Source organism: Schistocerca nitens, chromosome 11 (genome assembly GCF_023898315.1).
Source record: "Schistocerca nitens isolate TAMUIC-IGC-003100 chromosome 11, iqSchNite1.1, whole genome shotgun sequence".
Taxonomy (NCBI): Eukaryota; Metazoa; Arthropoda; class Insecta; order Orthoptera; family Acrididae; genus Schistocerca; species Schistocerca nitens.
The window spans coordinates 180634525-180652955 of NC_064624.1; the positions used below are offsets into that span (position 1 = coordinate 180634525).

At 43.4% G+C, this 18431-nt stretch overlaps 1 protein-coding gene and 1 non-coding gene across 2 annotated transcripts in view; one reads left to right on the plus strand and one right to left on the minus strand.

Annotated features, from left to right (window-relative positions):
- Positions 1-18431, plus strand: part of LOC126212758 (serine/arginine repetitive matrix protein 2-like) — a 629880-nt gene that overhangs the window by 180649 nt on the left and 430800 nt on the right. The window lies entirely within an intron of this gene.
- Positions 2545-2618, minus strand: Trnat-ggu (transfer RNA threonine (anticodon GGU)). Its single transcript has one exon. It is a non-coding gene; the product is annotated as a tRNA-Thr (tRNA).

Here is an 18431-nt window from a genome sequence, read left to right on the forward strand (position 1 = left end):
GCTATAGAAGAATGCTGAAGATTAGATGGGTAGATCACATAACTAATGAGGAGGTATTGAATAGAATTGGGGAGAAGAGAAGTTTGTGGCACAACTTGACTAGAAGAAGGGATCTGTTGGTAGGACATGTTCTGAGGCATCGAGGGATCACCAATTTAGTATTGGAGGGCAGTGTGGAGGGTAAAAATCGTAGAGGGAGACCAAGAGATGCATACACTAAGCAGATTCAGAAGGATGTAGGTTGCAGTAGGTACTGGGAGATGAAGAAGCTTGCACAGGATAGAGTAGCATGGAGAGCTGCATGAAACCAGTCTCTGGACTGAAGACCTCCACAACAACAACATATTTAATATTATTATTATATATTCTGTACATCAACATGCTAGCTGCCTGCTTATCGCCCTTAGGGAAAGAAAAACGATGCACGTTCACGCTTCGCATAACCACTTTGTCAGTAATGGTAACAGTGTATGTAAGTGGACCAATAGAAAGTGTCCAATGGGTCGGTCGTTCGGTTTCGTCACAAACGGATTTGTCTGGAATACTGTGTCTACTTACCTATTTTCTCAATTGTGCAAACGCCAGCGACATAGCAGCTGTCGTGTCAAAATTGTGTGGTGAAGTTAAAGCGTTGCAGTTTCTGTTGGCAGCGCCGAGCGCCGGTTACGTCAGCATAACCCATCCCACGTCTCCGCTCACCGCAAAAACCCAACTCGTCACTTAGATTATGGTTATCTTTTTCAGTAACCGTTTCTGAAGAATGCCGACGTGAGGAAATAGCATACTAGTTGCGTTAAAAAGTGCTTATGCAACTGGGGTGCTGTTTCTCCATATCGAAAATCTTGTTACTCCATTCACATCCCCCCCCCGTGCAACTGGACTTGCGCCGGCCGGGGTGGCCGAGCGGTTCTAGGCGCTACAGTCTGGAACCGCGTGACCGCTACGGTCGCAGGTTCGAATCCTGCCTCGGGCATGGATGTGTGTGCTGTCCTTAGGTTAGTTAGGTTTAAGTAGTTGTAAGTTCTAGGGGACTGATGACCTTAGATGTGCTCAGAGCCATTTGAACCACCTGAACTTGCTTCGCACACTCACAGAGAAAGACTGGGCATGGTGAAAGTTGAAAAAGTAATAAGACTCCTTCACATAGTGAAAGTAAAATCGTGTTATTCTACTATTTCAAGAGTACAATTTCATTGTTGTTGTTGTTGTGGTCTTCAGTCCTGAGACTGGTTTGATGCAGCTCTCCATGCTACTCTATCCTGTGCAAGCTTCTTCATCTCCCAGTACCTACTGCAACCTACATCCTTCTGAATCTCCCTAGTGTATTGATCTCTTGGTCTCCCTCTACGATTTTTACCCTCGACGCTGCCCTCCAATGCTAAATTTGTGATCCCTTGATGCCTCAAAACATGTCCTACCAACCGATCCCTTCTTCTAGTCAAGTTGTGCCACAAACTTCTCTTCTCCCCAATCCTATTCAATACCTCCTCATTAGTTACGTGATCTACCCACCTTATCTTCAGCATTCTTCTGTAGCACCACATTTCGAAAGCTTCTATTCTCTTCTTGTCCAAACTATTTATCGTCCATGTTTCACTTCCATACATGGCTACACTCCATACAAATACTTTCAGAAACGACTTCCTGACACTTAAATCTATACTCGATGTTAACAAATTTCTCTTCTTCAGAAACGATTTCCTTGCCATTGCCAGTCTACATTTTATATCCTCTCTACTTCGACCAATCATCAGTTATTTTACTCCCCAAATAGCAAAACTCCTTTACTACTTTAAGTGTCTCATTTCCTAATCTAATTCCCTCAGCATCACCCGACTTAATTTGACTACATTCCATTATCCTCGTTTTGCTTTTGTTGATGTTCATCTTATATCCTCCTTTCAAGACACTGTCCATTCCGTTCAACTGCTCTTCCAAGTCCTTTGCTGTCTCTGACAGAATTACAATATCATCGGCGAACCTCAAAGTTTTTACTTCTTCTCCATGAATTTTAATACCTACTCCGAATTTTTCTTTTGTTTCCTTTACTGCTTGCTCAATATACAGATTGAATAACATTGGGGAGAGGCTACAACCCTGTCTCACTCCTTTCCCAACCACTGCTTCCCTTTCATGCCCCTCGACTCTTATAACTGCCATCTGGTTTCTGTACAAATTGTAAATAGCCTTTCGCTCCCTGTATTTTACCCCTGCCACCTTCAGAATTTGAAAGAGAGTATTCCAATATCTGCACTCGATATAGCCGCTTTGGTATCGATATATTGTGTGATACGCTGAAGACATTTTATATTGATATTCTTCTGGAATGTGTCGATATGTCGATATTTTATAAAAAGCTCTAGTAGCGGTCTGCGACTCGTGAGATGTATATATATATATACACACTAAGATGAAGTCTTAGAGTCCGAAAGAACAGATACCATCGGTGACAATGCAGCTCGTTAGAATGAAATTACAATGAAATGAATACTCTGAGCTGCCTACAGGCGTTGACATACGTCAACGGGGACAGATGAAAATGTGTGCCCCGACCGGGACTCGAACCCGGGATCTCCTGCTTACCTGACAGACGCTCTATCCATCTGAGCCACCGAGGACACATAGGATAGTGCCACTGCAGGGTCTTATCTCTGACAGGCCTCCCGTGAGACCCACATTCCCGACTTATTGTCCCACACTATATTCACAGTGCCCCCGCCCATTATACTCATTACTCGCGGCGCATTGCCGATTCCCGGAAGAGTTCGGTCACTGTTGGTGCATTCGCACAGAAGAAGAAGAAGATGGTCAAGTGTCCGGTGAGCCTTAACTATATATATATATATATATATATATATATATATATATATATATATATATATATATATATACTAAGATGGTATCTGTTCTTTCGGACATGTGCGAAAGAACAGATACCATCAGTAACAAAGCAGCTCGTTAGAATGAAATTACGAATGTAGTGCAGGACAATACGTTGAGAATGTGGGTTTCGCGGGAGGCGTGCCAGAGATAAATCCTTGCAGTCGCGCTATCCTCTGTGTGCTCGGTGGCTCAGATGACGAGCTACATTAGCGTAATGGTTAAGGTGTTTGGCTGCTAAGCGAAAGGTTCCGAGATCAAACCTTGTTTGGTGCTTAGTATTAGCCGCCGCCACGGTAGATCTGCGTGTTCGGTCAGAGGGTTTAGCCACCCTCTGTAATAAAAAAAACTGAGTGAACGGATCAACGAAGAACCTGAACGCATGTCATCGGATGTCCGCCACGAACAAATTCAAGGAATAAAATAGAACAATGGATAGAGCGTCTATGTAAGCAGGAGATCCCGGGTTCGAGTCCCGGTCGGGGCACACATTTTGAAACGTCCCCTTAGAAAAATTATTGAATTACTGTGCTGATAAATCTCTTAGGTTATTTGATTTTCAAACAGCTGAGCAGAACTGAACGTACTCAGACATTTCCCTCTTTACCCATTCTAATCAACACTAAACTGACAAACAATATTTTTTTTAGCGCAACGCAATCTGACTTTCAAAAATCCCGACAAAAGAATGGCCCTGACTAATAATAACCTATACCTTTCACAAATCACTTAACTCACAAAAATCTTCGTTACACGAACTACTGCAATACAGCGAGCGCCACTACTGCCAGCTAAATAAAAGGTTCTAACTATTGAAGGCACTAACTACCGATAGGCATAGTTAGCAAATGAAAGATTTTGATAGAGAACAAACAATGTATTTACCTTAATAGTGTTCAAAAGTCATAATATATATAGCAGTTTATGACATCCGGTCTTACAAATGTACTGTCTCTGATGGACACACGTCCAGATCGTCCGCTCTCAAAACTCCGCCGTCTCTCTCCCCACATCCACCACTGCTGGCGGCTCACCTCCAACTGCGCAACGCTACGCGCTGTTCTTATCCAACTGCCCAACAGTACAATAGCGAATATTACAACAATGCAAACCAGCCACAGACTGCACACAGCACAGCTAGTGATTTTCATACAGAGCGCTACTTGGCGTTACCAATATAAAAACCTAAACAGCCTACTTACAATTTTCATCTGTCCCCGTTGATGTCAACGCCTGTAAGCAGCTAAGGGTGTTAATTTGATTGTAATTTCGTGAGATGTAGTTGCCAGTTTCGCGTTACTTGGAGTGCCTGGATACTTTTGCTCACATAATCTATAATATATTCACTAAAGTTATTACTTGGAGACTCTGGGGAACACAGAAATGGGTCAGGGAAGAGAGTGTAGTGGGACACGCTGTTATGACCGTACTGGAAATGAAGTGGGCAGGGGGATTGTAGCTGGGAGAATAGGTGGGGCGAGGAAGTCCTGTTGTACTGGACTGCCGCCAAACAGGTGAGACGGGAAAAGACCGTGAGGATGGCCTGAAGGGGAGGAGATGTCACAGCACGTGCATGTGCGACTGGGAAGCGTGAAGCTGGATGCCGGAATGCCAAGGGGAGACTGGAGTGTGGGGTGGAGGGGGCTTTTATCTAGCTGTAGTGACGATGTGTAGAGTTTGTAACGGTACTTCAATTACGTAACCATTACGGCACCTCACCTCAACCTCTCGATACCAGCAATATTCTACTGTGTTTCTGTAAAGCAGTTAACATGTTTCTGAGGCAAAATTCAGATTTGATTCCATTAATGTAGAGGTACTTTGATACATCGATATGTTTATGTTGCAATGATATTATTCTTATGTGTATTCTTTCTTTTGTCACTATGATCTTTGACGTACTCTGATTTTGGGCGCGTAAGCGGTTTTTAGGGAGGCAAGTCTTGGTCGTCTTGTTGCAAAACCGCAAATTGTAGTCAGTTTATAAAATGTGAACTTTAACAGTGAGGAAGATATTTTCAAGTATGTTTTGTATTGTGAAGTGATGTTTTGTGTGTTACGTGATATTGCAGCAGAAGTAATAAAAATAGGAGTGTAACTTAAATTCGGAGTGCTGATTACTTTTTTACATCACCATTGTCCTGCAAAAGTGTAATCTTCAAGAATGGTTTGTGAAGCGCATCTACAAAACTTTTGAATATCGCAGAATAAAACCTAGGTCTCTTTGCATCCGAGCTTGGAATCATCACTACCTAGGTTTTCGACGATAGAGCCACGAATTCACGACGAGACCACCGTGGGAAACACAAAAACACGAGCGCCTAGTTTATCCATTATTTCATGAAATGACTTTCTTAACTGTGCTCAAATGACACCTGCCATATAATATAACTTTGTTGTTGCCCGAAAATGCAGTATTTAGCAGCGTGAGCAGCACTACAATCATAATTAATTTTTGACCTTTGTTGTGGTAGGTTTGTTACAAGTTCTGCACAAAATTAGTACGAACAGTATGGCGTACTTACCGAGACAACTGCTAAAATGTTTCTTGATACCGTTCTGACTGCGGTAGCAGGCTGCTTCTACCACCACCAGAATACGACTGAAGCTGTGCAGGCGAGCGAATCAACAGCCCCGGCCGTAGGGAGTTCCCCGCGTCACAGATTATCTGCCGTGATACAACTGCCCGCTTTTCGTAAATCAAATATCGATTCGAAGCACTTGAACTGTATGCTCCATAGTGCGGTTGCAATATTGCTTTACTTCTTATTGGGTGCCAATAAGTAGCTTTCAGTTCACTTTTTCGTCCATGTTTGTGAACAGACTTTTCTTAATAGTGTCTGAATCACAATGCCCAAACGCCGGGTGGCGTGCGAAAGGAAGCTTTTGACACCGTTCCTCACAAGCGACTTCTAACCGAGCTGCGGGCCTATGGGGTATCGTCTCAGTTGTGCGACTGGATTCGTGACTTCCTGTGAGGGAGGTCGCAGTTCGTAGTAATAGACGGCAAATCGTCGAGTAAAACTGAACTGATTTCAGGTGTTCCCCAGGGAAGCGTCCTGGGACCTCTGCTGTTCCTGATCTATATAAATGACCTGGGTGACAATCTGAGCAGTTCTCTTAGGTTGTTCGCAGATGATGCTGTAATTTACCGTCTAGTAAGGTCATCCGAAGACCAGTATCAGTTGCAAAGCGATTTAGAAAAGATTGCTGTATGGTGTGGCAGGTGGCAGTTGACGCCAAATAACGAAAAGTGTGAGGTGATCCACACGAGTTCCAAAAGAAATCCGTTGGAATTCGATTACTCGATAAATAGTACAATTCTCGAGGCTGTCAATTCAACTAAGTACCTGGATGTTAAAATTACGAACAACTTCAGTTGGAAAGACCACATAGAAAATATTATGGGGAAGGCGAGCCAAAGGGTTGCGTTTCATTGGCAGGACACTTGGAAGATGCAACAAGTCCACTAAAGAGACAGCTTACACTACACTCGTTCGTCCTCTGTTAGAATATTGCTGCGCGGTGTGGGATCCTTAGCAGGTGGGATTGACGGAGGACATCGAAAGGGTGCAAAAAAGGGCAGCTCGTTTTGTATTATCACGTAATAGGGGACTTCGTGTTTAGAAATATACTTTTTATTCACCTTCCTCTGAAATAACATTCTCTCTAAAAAAAACTTAGGGCTAAGAAAATTGTGTTCACTGTGAACAGGCAGGTAGCGAAACAGATTATTTTCTGAAGTAACACACTGCCATCTGACGGTCTTATTGTTTGTTTAAGTACAGCCCAGGTTTCAGCCTTGTATGCCATTTTCAAGTATTTGAGGTATGGCTTTTACAAATGTTTCAAGACAGGTAACATGTTGTATTTGTTGTTTTCTGTATTCAGTAATGACTTCCTCTTAATATATCAGTCTTATAAGAAGCACTGAACATGGATTTCTTACGTCGGGCTCAAAAGTAAGTACACCGGATCATCACCATCTCATTCCACCTACCCCAGCCACTTCCTCACAACCTCGGGATGTATGGCCTGCCATTTGTTGTCAGTTTCATTTGTTGTTGTTGTTGTTGTGGTCTTCAGTCCTGAGACTGGTTTGATGCAGCTCTCCATGCTATTCTATCCTGTGCAAGCTTCTTCATCTCCCAGTACCTACTGCAACCTACATCCTTCTGTATCTGCTTAGTGTATTCATCTCTTGGTCTCCCTCTACGATTTCTACCCTCGACACTGCCCTCCAATACTAAATTGGTGATCCCTCGATGCCTCAGAACATGTCCTACCAACAGATCCCTTCTTCTAGTCAAGTTGTGCCACAAACTTCTCCCCAATCCTATTCAATACCTCCTCATTAGTTATGTGATCTACCCATCTAATCTTCAGCATTCTTCTGGAGCACCACATTTCGAAAGCTTCTATTCTCTTCTTGTCCAAACTATTTACCGTCCATGTTTCACTTCCATACATGGCTACACTCTATACAAATACTTTCAGAAATGACTTCCTGACACTTAAATCTATACTCGATGTTAACAAATTTCTCTTCTTCAGAAACGCTTTCCTTGCTATTGCCAGTCTACATTTTATATCCTCTCTACTTCGACCATCATCAGTTATTTTGCTCCCCAAATAGCAAAACTCATTTACTACTTTAAGCGTCTCATTTCCTAATCTAATTCCCTCAGCATCACCCGACTTAATTCGACCACGTTCCATTATTGTCTTTTTGCTTTTGTTGATGTTTATCTTATCCCCTCCTTTCGAGACACTGTCCACCCCGTTCAGCTGCTCTTCCAAGTCCTTTGGTGTCTCTGACAGAATTACAATGTCATCGGCAAACCTCAAAGTTTTTACTTCTTCTCCATCGATATTAATACCTTCTCCGAATTTTTCTTTTGTTTCCTTCACTGCTTGCTCAATATACAGATTGAATAACATCGGGGAGAGGCTACAACCCTGTCTCACTCCCTTCCCAAACACTGCTTCCCTTTCATGTCCCTCGACTCTTATAACTGCCATCTGGTTTCTGTACAAATTGTAAATAGCCTTTCGCTCCCTGTATTTTACCCCTGCCCCCTTCAGAATTTGAAAGAGAGTATTCCAGTTAACGTTGTCAAAAGCTTTCTCTAAGTCTACAAATGCTAGAAACGTAGGTTTGCCTTTTCTTAATCTTTCTTCTAAGATAAGTCGTAAGGTCAGTATTGCCTCACGTGTTCCAGTATTTGTACGGAATCCAAACTGATCTTCCCCGAGGTTTCATTTATGCATGACTAAAATAATGTGAAGTTACTACCGCAATAAGTATAATATATGTACATAGTAATAGAAGCAATAAACTACAATGATTATCAAGTCAATCTGTATGTAAATAAGCATGTCCAGTTCTGTGTTGAATATTTGATCATGTAAAACTTCCTCTAAGTAAATTCTCATTCTATTTCGTCAGTTATCTAAGTGAAAATAATAATACGTGTAATACTCCATGACACCACTGTAACATAGGATAATATGCATCATTTGAGTCACGTAGTACTGTAACAAACAAGTTAATTAGTTTCAGAATATGATTGCAAACTGTGAAGATAACGATTCTCAGATATCTACACTGCGTGAATTTCGATTGTATAAACTCAAAAGAAACCCCTTTTACTTCCCAAACTTAACGAAAGTCAGCACGTCAGAGTTTGTCAACAAACATCAAAAGAACATGTAACACGAAATCTCCCACAAATAAATTCGTGAATAATTAAGGAAATCGCTATAACTTTGTTCAGTTATAATTGAAAGAGCTTAATAAACTCGCATTTGGCAATGAGAACGCCGTACATGACGTCTTATTGAATGTAAACGCAGTTTACACGTAGTAGCAGCGGCTGTCAAAATCAAACTTCTCGCCGGTAGCGTTCCTTGCACCAGCAGCCAGCGAACGACTTTTCTATGGCTGTACGGCGCCTGGAATTTAATGGCCGACATTGCAACTCCTGGCACATACCGTAACAAAACACGTAAAAATGCATGAGAAAACATTGTCCACAATTTTGAAAAGTAGCAAATAGCAATAACTACTGTTTATGGTGAAATTAACAGTACCAACGCAGGTTGTTAAAGCTTGCTACAAAAATGACTTTTATTTAAGTAAAGGAGGTACTGAGAAAAGTTTGCTACAAAGCAAAAAGAAATTTACATTTTGTATTTGTGGGGATCCACAGCCTCCAGATGTTTAGTAAACGTAAACATGGTCCGTAGTAGGCTGTAATGTGATTTTAAACAATCGTGCGATTAGCTAATTTCGACTACTTTTCATTGTCAAGCACCTGTAAAACCAACATGGAAGAGCACTACATTGGCTGCATACATCGCGATGTATATATAACACTGTACACCTCACATTAAGATAAAACCATTGTGCACAAATTTCTTACAACCACATGGTAACTGACAGCATGTGGTTGTACGAAATTAGTGCGGTAATGTTTTATCCTATTGTGAAGCGCATAAAGTTTTATTTCTACATTAGCAGCCTTTTCCATGTTGGTTTTACAGGTGTTTTTGGCAATCACAAATAGTCGAAAGTAGCTAATCGTACGACTAAATAAAAATCACATTACAGCCTACTACAGAACATGTTCCTATTTCTTAAAAAGAAATTGCATTTGGAACTGTTTAAAATTGTTTTTAGTCTTCATATAGGGAAGTGAGTGGCGTTTCAGCTTATCTTTTTGCAGACGCCACTTTCCATGTCATTATGAAATGTATTCGATCTATGGAAGAAGTATTAATGTAATGCAATGTTAGCGGCAGGCAGCTCGTTGGTAATAGCAGCGTAAAACTGTCATGGATACATCCCCGTAATTGGTACAGGCCCCACCACGCAATAACATTATCCTCCTTTTGTCAGATGTAATCGTCATTATATAGATCAAATTTCGCATGTGACGATGTTAATGTTCGCACGGATGTTTCTGTTCCTAATGATCCATACAGTTTTAAAACAGTATGGTATTCAATTCCACCCTCTGATAGTGATACAGTGCTTGCAGTTCCAGTAATCACGATCGCCAATTTACAGTAATGGCGAAAACAATGCCATACATCACAATTAGTTTTCAAGTCTCCACTGCAAAGCAGGCCGCGGTGGTCTAGCGGTTCTGGCGCTGCAGTCCGGAACCGCGTGGCCGCTACAGTCGCAGGTTCGAATCCTGCCTCGGGCATGGGTGTGTGTGTGATGTCCTTAGGTTAGTTAGGTTTAAGTAGTTCTAAGTTCTAGGGGACTTATGACCTAAGATGTTGAGTCCCATAGCGCTCAGAGCCATTTGAACCATCCACTGCAAAATTTACTTTTAACGTTCGAAGCAGCTTATTCAGTTAACGCGAGATAATAAATGCAGAGTACATTAGTTCATGCCAGTTAGTTATCTGCAAAACTGTCCAGTTCTCACAATGACGAGCAGAGTCCATTCGTGCTAACATTCTCATTGTTGTTTCAGAACTCAGCGAAAATCGCGGCACTCACACAGTCTAACATTTTGTTTCGTAACGTCTACGTTGAAGTTTGAGCCGTGACCGCAAAATAAGAACGCGGCCATGAATTAGCGTGTGATTCTGTTTAGTACGATTACACAACATAAACCGCGATACTGCACACATTCACTGTCCGACTGCCCCTATTGATACGCTCTCGCATTTCAGTTCGTTATGTTGACCGGTTTGACCAAGGTTACTAAATAATTAGGTTGGGCAGTAAGCGCTCTGCTCTGCTATTGGCTGGCCTAGTGACGTCAGCGTGGAAGCAAGCGCTCACGAGCAGACGACACGGCATTCGTGTTTACGTCAAGCTTTTGGCGGGAGGTTTTGTTTATACCAGAATTGAGGTGTCTAAACTGCTTTTCTACTGCTAAAATATTACAGAGATCTCTTATGTAGTTATCATTTCTTATATTCTTTCGCAGCTTATACCTCACACATCGGTAAAATATCAGATCACAACCACACTGACACACACTTGAAATTCGAAACCTCGGCTCAGATAAATCAGAAACTATTCATTTAATCGCATTGAAATAAATTTAATTAAGAGCTCGAAGTTGCACACACTTGTTTGTAAGAACAGCATTCCTTCTTTCTAAAGCCGCTATAGTATTCATCAAAGTAACTTTATCTGTGTCTGAAAAAAAAAACTGTCATCTGTACATGTGCTCTTATTATGATGTTTCTTATTTGGTGACAGCTTCTCCAGAATTTCCAGAGATCGCTTATGTAGTTATCGTTTCTTATACCGTTTGGTTCTGTCTTCTTGTTGCGGGTGACACATTGACAGCCGCACTACTGCACGGCAAATTGCACGAAGGAACTGCATCTGGCTTGAGCATTCTTTTTTGGGGCAAATTAAGCAATTCAGACTCTAAATACATTAAGTAATCTGTTTCTGCGAAAGGGCGAGAACATATTCTTGCATGCGCAACATTTACACTGTCTTTCCTACAACATTTCGACAACCATATGTTTTCGTAATGTTTCATTACGCGGGAAACTGTGATACATTACGTCAGTACGCTTTGTGCTCCGGTTGTAGGAAAAACAGCCCGTAACAGCACAGCCTGGCATTGTAAAAGTTAATTTTCTCACTCACTTGTAGATTCTCCAATAAGAATTTCACAGGACGAACCATAAACTATAGAGCTGGCGAACACAATGTTGATCCCGCTGTCCACTATCGCTAACTACACTCCTGGAAATTGAAATAAGAACACCGTGAATTCATTGTCCCAGGAAGGGGAAACTTTATTGACACATTCCTCGGGTCAGATACATCACATGATCACACTGACAGAACCACAGGCACATGGACACAGGCAACAGAGCATGCACAATGTCGCCACTAGTACAGTGTATATCCACCTTTCGCAGCAATGCAGGCTGCTATTCTCCCATGGAGACGATCGTAGAGATGCTGGATGTAGTCCTGTGGAACGGCTTGCCATGCCATTTCCACCTGGTGCCTCAGTTGGACCAGCGTTCGTGCTGGACGTGCAGACCGCGTGACACGACGCTTCATCCAGTCCCAAACATGCTCAATGGGGGACAGATCCGGAGATCTTGCTGGCCAGGGTAGTTGACTTACACCTTCTAGAGCACGTTGGGTGGCACGGGATACATGCGGACGTGCATTGTCCTGTTGGAACAGCAAGTTCCCTTGCCGGTCTAGGAATGGTAGAACGATGGGTTCGATGACGGTTTGGATGTACCGTGCACTATTCAGTGTCCCCTCGACGATCACCAGTGGTGTACGGCCAGTGTAGGAGATCGCTCCCCACACCATGATGCCGGGTGTTGGCCCTGTGTGCCTCGGTCGTATGCAGTCCCGATTGTGGCGCTCACCTGCACGGCGCCAAACACGCATACGACCATCATTGGCACCGAGGCAGAAGCGACTCTCATCGCTGAAGACGACACGTCTCCATTCGTCCCTCCATTCACGCCTGTCGCGACACCACTGGAGGCGGGCTGCACGATGTTGGGGCGTGAGCGGAAGACGGCCTAACGGTGTGCGGGACCGTAGCCCAGCTTCATGGAGACGGTTGCGAATGGTCCTCGCCGATACCCCAGGAGCAACAGTGTCCCTAATTTGCTGGGAAGTGGCGGTGCGGTCCCCTTCGGCACTGCGTAGGATCCTACGGTCTTGGCGTGCATCCGTGCGTCGCTGCGGTCCGGTCCCAGGTCGACGGGCACGTGCACCTTCCGCCGACCACTGGCGACAACATCGATGTACTGTGGAGACCTCACGCCCCACGTGTTGAGCAATTCGGCGGTACGTCCACCCGGCCTCCCGCATGCCCACTATACGCCCTCGCTCAAAGTCCGTCAACTGCACATACGGTTCACGTCCACGCTGTCGCGGCATGCTACCAGTGTTAAAGACTGCGATGGAGCTCCGTATGCCACGGCAAACTGGCTGACACTGACGGCGGCGGTGCACAAATGCTGCGCAGCTAGCGCCATTCGACGGCCAACACCGCGGTTCCTGGTGTGTCCGCTGTGCCGTGCGTGTGATCATTGCTTGTACAGCCCTCTCGCAGTGTCCGGAGCAAGTATGGTGGGTCTGACACACCGGTGTCAATGTGTTCTTTTTTCCATTTCCAGTAGTGTATTTCAGTTCCGAATCAAATATCAATTACAGCAAAAAACGCAACACTCCCGAATTCCGAATGTTTCCGCTGTTGACTGAGTACCTCAGAAGAAAGAACTCAATCAAAATACTCCTTCAAACATAAAACAACACTTGCCGGCCGCGGTGGTCTAGCGGTTCTAGGCGCTCAGTCCGGAACCGCGTGACTGCTACGGTCGGAGGTTCGAATCCTGCCTCGGGCATGGATGCGTGTGATGTCCTTAGGTTAGTTAGGTTTAAGTAGTTCTAAGTTCTAGGGGACTGATGACGACAGATGTTAAGTCCCATAGTGCTCAGAGCCATTTGAACCATTTTTGAACAAAACAACACAAGAAAAACAATCACACACAATTCGAACTGTGTACTGTTTGGCACAGCTGCTTCCACCGTGACGTCATGCGCACAACTGACAAAACACGTCGCTTTCTGCGCATAGCTTTCTGCGCCCCTCTGGGTTTGACTGCGGTGTATACAGTAGTGTTGCATCACAGACTAACACAACAGTCTCGATACTCCGTTTCTTTTTTGTTAGCTGCTGCGACTGCAGCGCACCAAGCGGGCAGGAAGTCAACTGTTGAGTTCGGCGAGACCTTGTCAAAGCGAAAGCGAATCGTAATTGTTTATATTGGTCTGTAGAGTGGTATTCACTAAAGGGAGCGCCTGTAGCGCAATAAATTGCAGCAGCGACAAGAAGAAGACCTCATATTTGTCTTTTTTTAGGTTTCCTAACGACCCTAGGAAGTGTGGACCGCTGCATTACAGAACAGTTGATCTACGTTTTTCTTGTAACCTACAGATATTTACTGGAGAATGTCGTGTTCTTTAAGAACAGAAAACTGCTAGTAAACAGGATAAGACCTGACCTTTTGCAGAAAGGCGTTCTATATCTACTAAAAAACGTGAAGTTTTCTTCGCTACACTTCCAGACAAATCTGTGAATGTGGAACGTAGATAACGTGTATGGAATACAATACATCCATTATTTGACATATCAGATAAACTACCACAACTGTAGCATAATAAACAACCGCAGACGTAATAATGAAAGAACAAAAGCAATAAAACTGTTCCCCAACACAGAAGAAGCCAATTCCACAGTTGTTGCTGCATCTGAGTCACAAACGGCAAGAATCTTCAACACATTCGCTTCTGAAACAAAAGTAATAAGGTTTAGAAAAATGTTTATGTATTAGAAAGTTGAGTGAAGTATGAGACTCTAAACGAAACATTAGACTCCCTACAAAGTTGTTACGTATCAAGGGAAGTGCGTGCTCGAATAAGAATAGCACAAAAGATACATATTCTTCTGATGCATGAATTATAAGTTTATATTGTCCTGATTCCAGTGGAGTAAGCTATAGTTACACGTACTCGAAAGTATTTTATCATCATTAACTTGTATGTTAAGTCACTGAATGAGGGAGATTCGGCTGTATTTTATGATTATTTATGTGTCTTGATAATTTAATAATGCTTCGAACGCAAAAATTTAGGATCTGTTTCAATAATTAAGTAGAAAAATGATTAAAAATAAGCTTTAATTTTACGGCGTTTTCTCGCCGCGCTTGGGTCGCTAGGGTTGCGCCAAATGTCAGGTTTTTAACAATGTTCACAGCAGTCAGTGCCGGGACGATGTATGTTAGACTGTGGCCGCATATTACATTAGGTTTCCCACAGTGCATTACAAATAAGCACCACAAAGAAAATGAAACATATATTGAAACTTTTGCACAGTCACATTTCATATTACACAGCAAACAAAAATAATTTTCTAGATCATCAAATATATATATATATATATATATATATATATATATATATATATAACAATGTTGTTATTAATGTGGTCTTCAGTCCTGAGACTGGTTTGATTCAGCTCTGCATGCTGCTCTATCCTGTGCAAGTTTCTTCATTTCCCAGTACCTACTGCTGCCTACATACTTCTGAATCTGCTTAGTGTATTCATCTCTTTGTGTCTCTCTACGATTTTTACCCTCCACCAACTACTACTGGGCAAGGGATCTCAGATCGATTCCATACTCCTAGACTTCCAGAAGGCTTTTGATACCGTTCCTCACAAGCGACTATTAATCAAATTACGTGCATATGGAGTATCGTATCAGTTGTGTGACTGGATTCGCGATTTCCTCTCAGAGAGGTCACAGTTCCTAGTGACAGACGGTAAATCATCGAGTTGAACAGAAGTGATATCTGGCGTTCCGCAATGTAGTGTCATAGGCCCTCTGCTGTTGCTGATTCACATAAATGATCTAGGTGATAATCTGAGCAGACCCCTTAGATTGTTTGCAGATGACTCTGCTGTAATTTACCGTCTAGTAAAATCATCAGGCGATCAGTTCCAATTACAAAATGGAGAATTTCTGTATGGTGCGAATAGTGGCAATTGGCACTAAACAAAGAAAAGTGCGAGATCATCCACATTGCTACTAAAAGAAATCCGATAAATTTTGGGTTTACGATAATTCGCACAAATATACGGCCTGTCAATTAGACTAAATACCTAGGAATTACAATTACGAGGGACTTAAATAGAGCAGACCACATAGATAATATTGTGGGGAAGGCGAAACAAAGACTGCGCTTTGTTGGCAGAACAGAAGATGCGACAAACCCACTAAAGAGACAGCCTACATTACACTTGTACGTCCTGTGCTGGAATATTGCTGCGCGGTGTGGCATCCTTACCAGGTGGAATTGACAGAGGACATCGGAGAAGTGCAAAGAAGGGCAGCTCGTTTCGTGTTATCGCGCAATAGGGGTGAGAGTGTCACTGATATGATACGCGAGTTGGGGTGGTAGTTACAGAAACAAAGGCGGTTTTCTTTGGGGCGAGATCTATTTACGATATTTCAATCACCAACTTTCTCTTCCGAATGCGAAAATATTTTGTTAACACCCACGTACGTAGGGAGAAATGATCATCATAATAAAATAAGACGGTTCTAGGCGCTCAGTCCGGAACCGCGCGACTGCTACGGTCGCAGGTTCGAATCCTGCCTCGGGCATGGATGTGTGTGATGTCCTTAGGTTAGTTAGGTTTAAGTAGTTCTAAGTTCTAGGGGACTGATGACCACAGATGTTAAGTCCCATAGTGCTCAGAGCCATTTGAACCATTTGAATAAAATAAGAGAAATCAGAGCTCGAACGGAAAGATTGGTGTGTTCCTTTTTCCCACGCGCCATTAGAGAGTGGAATGGTAGAGAAGTAGTATGAAAATAGTTCGATGAACCCTCTGCCAGGCACTTAGGTGTGAATTGCAGAGTAATCGTGTAGATGTAGAGATAGACACAGGTCACAGTGTGCGTACGTGTTTCGAAGAGCAGCACGCTGAGTTAACTATTCTCCTCTGGCCACCAAACTCCCCGGATTTGAATCCAATCGAGAGTCAGTGTGACCACCTCGATCGAGCTGTGCCCAGCATGGAACTTACGCCGAGAAACCGAGCACAGCTGGTTGCGTCATTCGAGTGAACACAGCTCCACACCCCTTTCGGTGTATTCCAAGAACTCACTCTTCCAGTAAGTCTCGCAGTCGTCGGCGCTGCAAAACGTAGTTATTCAGGCTTTCGACAAGTGGATACATCAATGTAGTGGAAGGTGCTCTTTGGCTGCCCTATATTGAGTATTAGACTGGCTACTTACGCAGCTGGTCCACGTGAATCAAGAACTTCCGTCGAATTTGTTGACATTCTTGACAAAAACTAATATACGATGTGCGACAAGAAAGTAATGAGACTGATGTGGAAAAAAATGTTGCTTACCGTTTTAGTCAAGTTTAGTGTTGTCTCCTTCAAAGTAGTTCCCTACTGATTGCACACACTTTTTCCAGTGCTTCTGCCATTGATCGTAACATTTCTGGAACTCATCTTCTGTATGAGGTGCATTCAAGTTCTAAGGCCTCCGATTTTTTTTCTAATTAACTACTCACCCGAAATCGATGAAACTGGCGTTACTGCTCGACCTAATCGCCCTGCAGACGTACACATTTTTCACAACGCTGACGCCACGATTCCATGGCAGCGGCGAAGGCTTCTTTAGGAGTCTGTTTTGACCACTGCAAAATCGCTGAGGCAATAGCAGCTCGGCTGGTGAATGTGCGGCCACGGAGAGTGTCTTTCATTCTTGGAAAAAGCCGAAAGTCACTAGGAGCCAGGTCAGGTGAGTAGGGAGCATGAGGAATCACTTCAAAGTTGTTATCACGAAGAAACTGTTGCGTAACGTTAGCTCGATGTGCGGGTGCGTTGTCTTGGTGAAACAGCACACCCGCAGCCCTTCCCGGACGTTTTTGTTGCAGTGCAGGAAGGAATTTGTTCTTCAAAACATTTTCGTAGGATGCACCTGTTACCGTAGTGCCCTTTGGAACGCAATGGGTAAGGATTACGCCCTCGCTGTCCCAGAACATGGACACCATCATTTTTTCAGCACTGGCAGTTACCCGAAATTTTTTTGGTGGCGGTGAATCTGTGTGCTTCCATTGAGCTGACTGGCACTTTGTTTTTGGATTGAATAATGGCATCCACGTCTCATCCATTGTTACAACCGACGAAAAGAAAGTCCCATTCGTCCTGTTGTTGCGCATCAACATTGCTCGGCAACGTGCCACACGGGCAGCCGTGTGGTCGTCCGTCAGCATACGTGGCACCCACCTGGATGACACTTTTCGCATTTTCAGGTCGTCAGAACCCACAGAAATGCCAACTCTGGAAGCGATCTGTTCAACAGTCATTCGGCGATCCCCCAAAACAATTCTCTCCACTTTCTCGATCGTGTCGTCAGACCGGCTTGTGAGAGCCCGAGGTTGTTTCAGTCTGTTGTCACACGATGTTCTGCCATCATTAAACTGTCGCACCGACGAACGCACTTTCGACACATCCGTAACTCCGTCACCACATGTCTCCTTCAACTGTTGATGAATTTCAGTTGGTTTCACACCACGCAAAATCAGAAAACGAATGATTGCACGCAGTTCAAGTAAGGAAAACGTCGCCATTTTAAGTATTTAAAACAGTTCTCATTCTCGCCGCTGGCAGTAAAATTCCATCTGTTGTACGGTGCTGCCATCTCTGGGACGTATTGACAATGAACGCGGCCTCATTTTAAAACAATGCTCATGTTACTATCTCTTTCCAGTCCGGAGAAAAAAAATCGGAGGCCTTAGAACTTGAATGCACCTTGCGCTTTTGCCATTGATCGTAACATTTCTGGAACTCATCTTCTGTAATATCCCCCAAGACCCTCGTCACAGCTTTTTGGACATCTTGTGTTCTTTGAAAATGGTGCCTCTTGACCGCCGTTTTGACTCTTGGAAATAGAAAAATTTGCACGGAGCGATATCTGGTGAATGAGGTGACTGTGGTAGCACT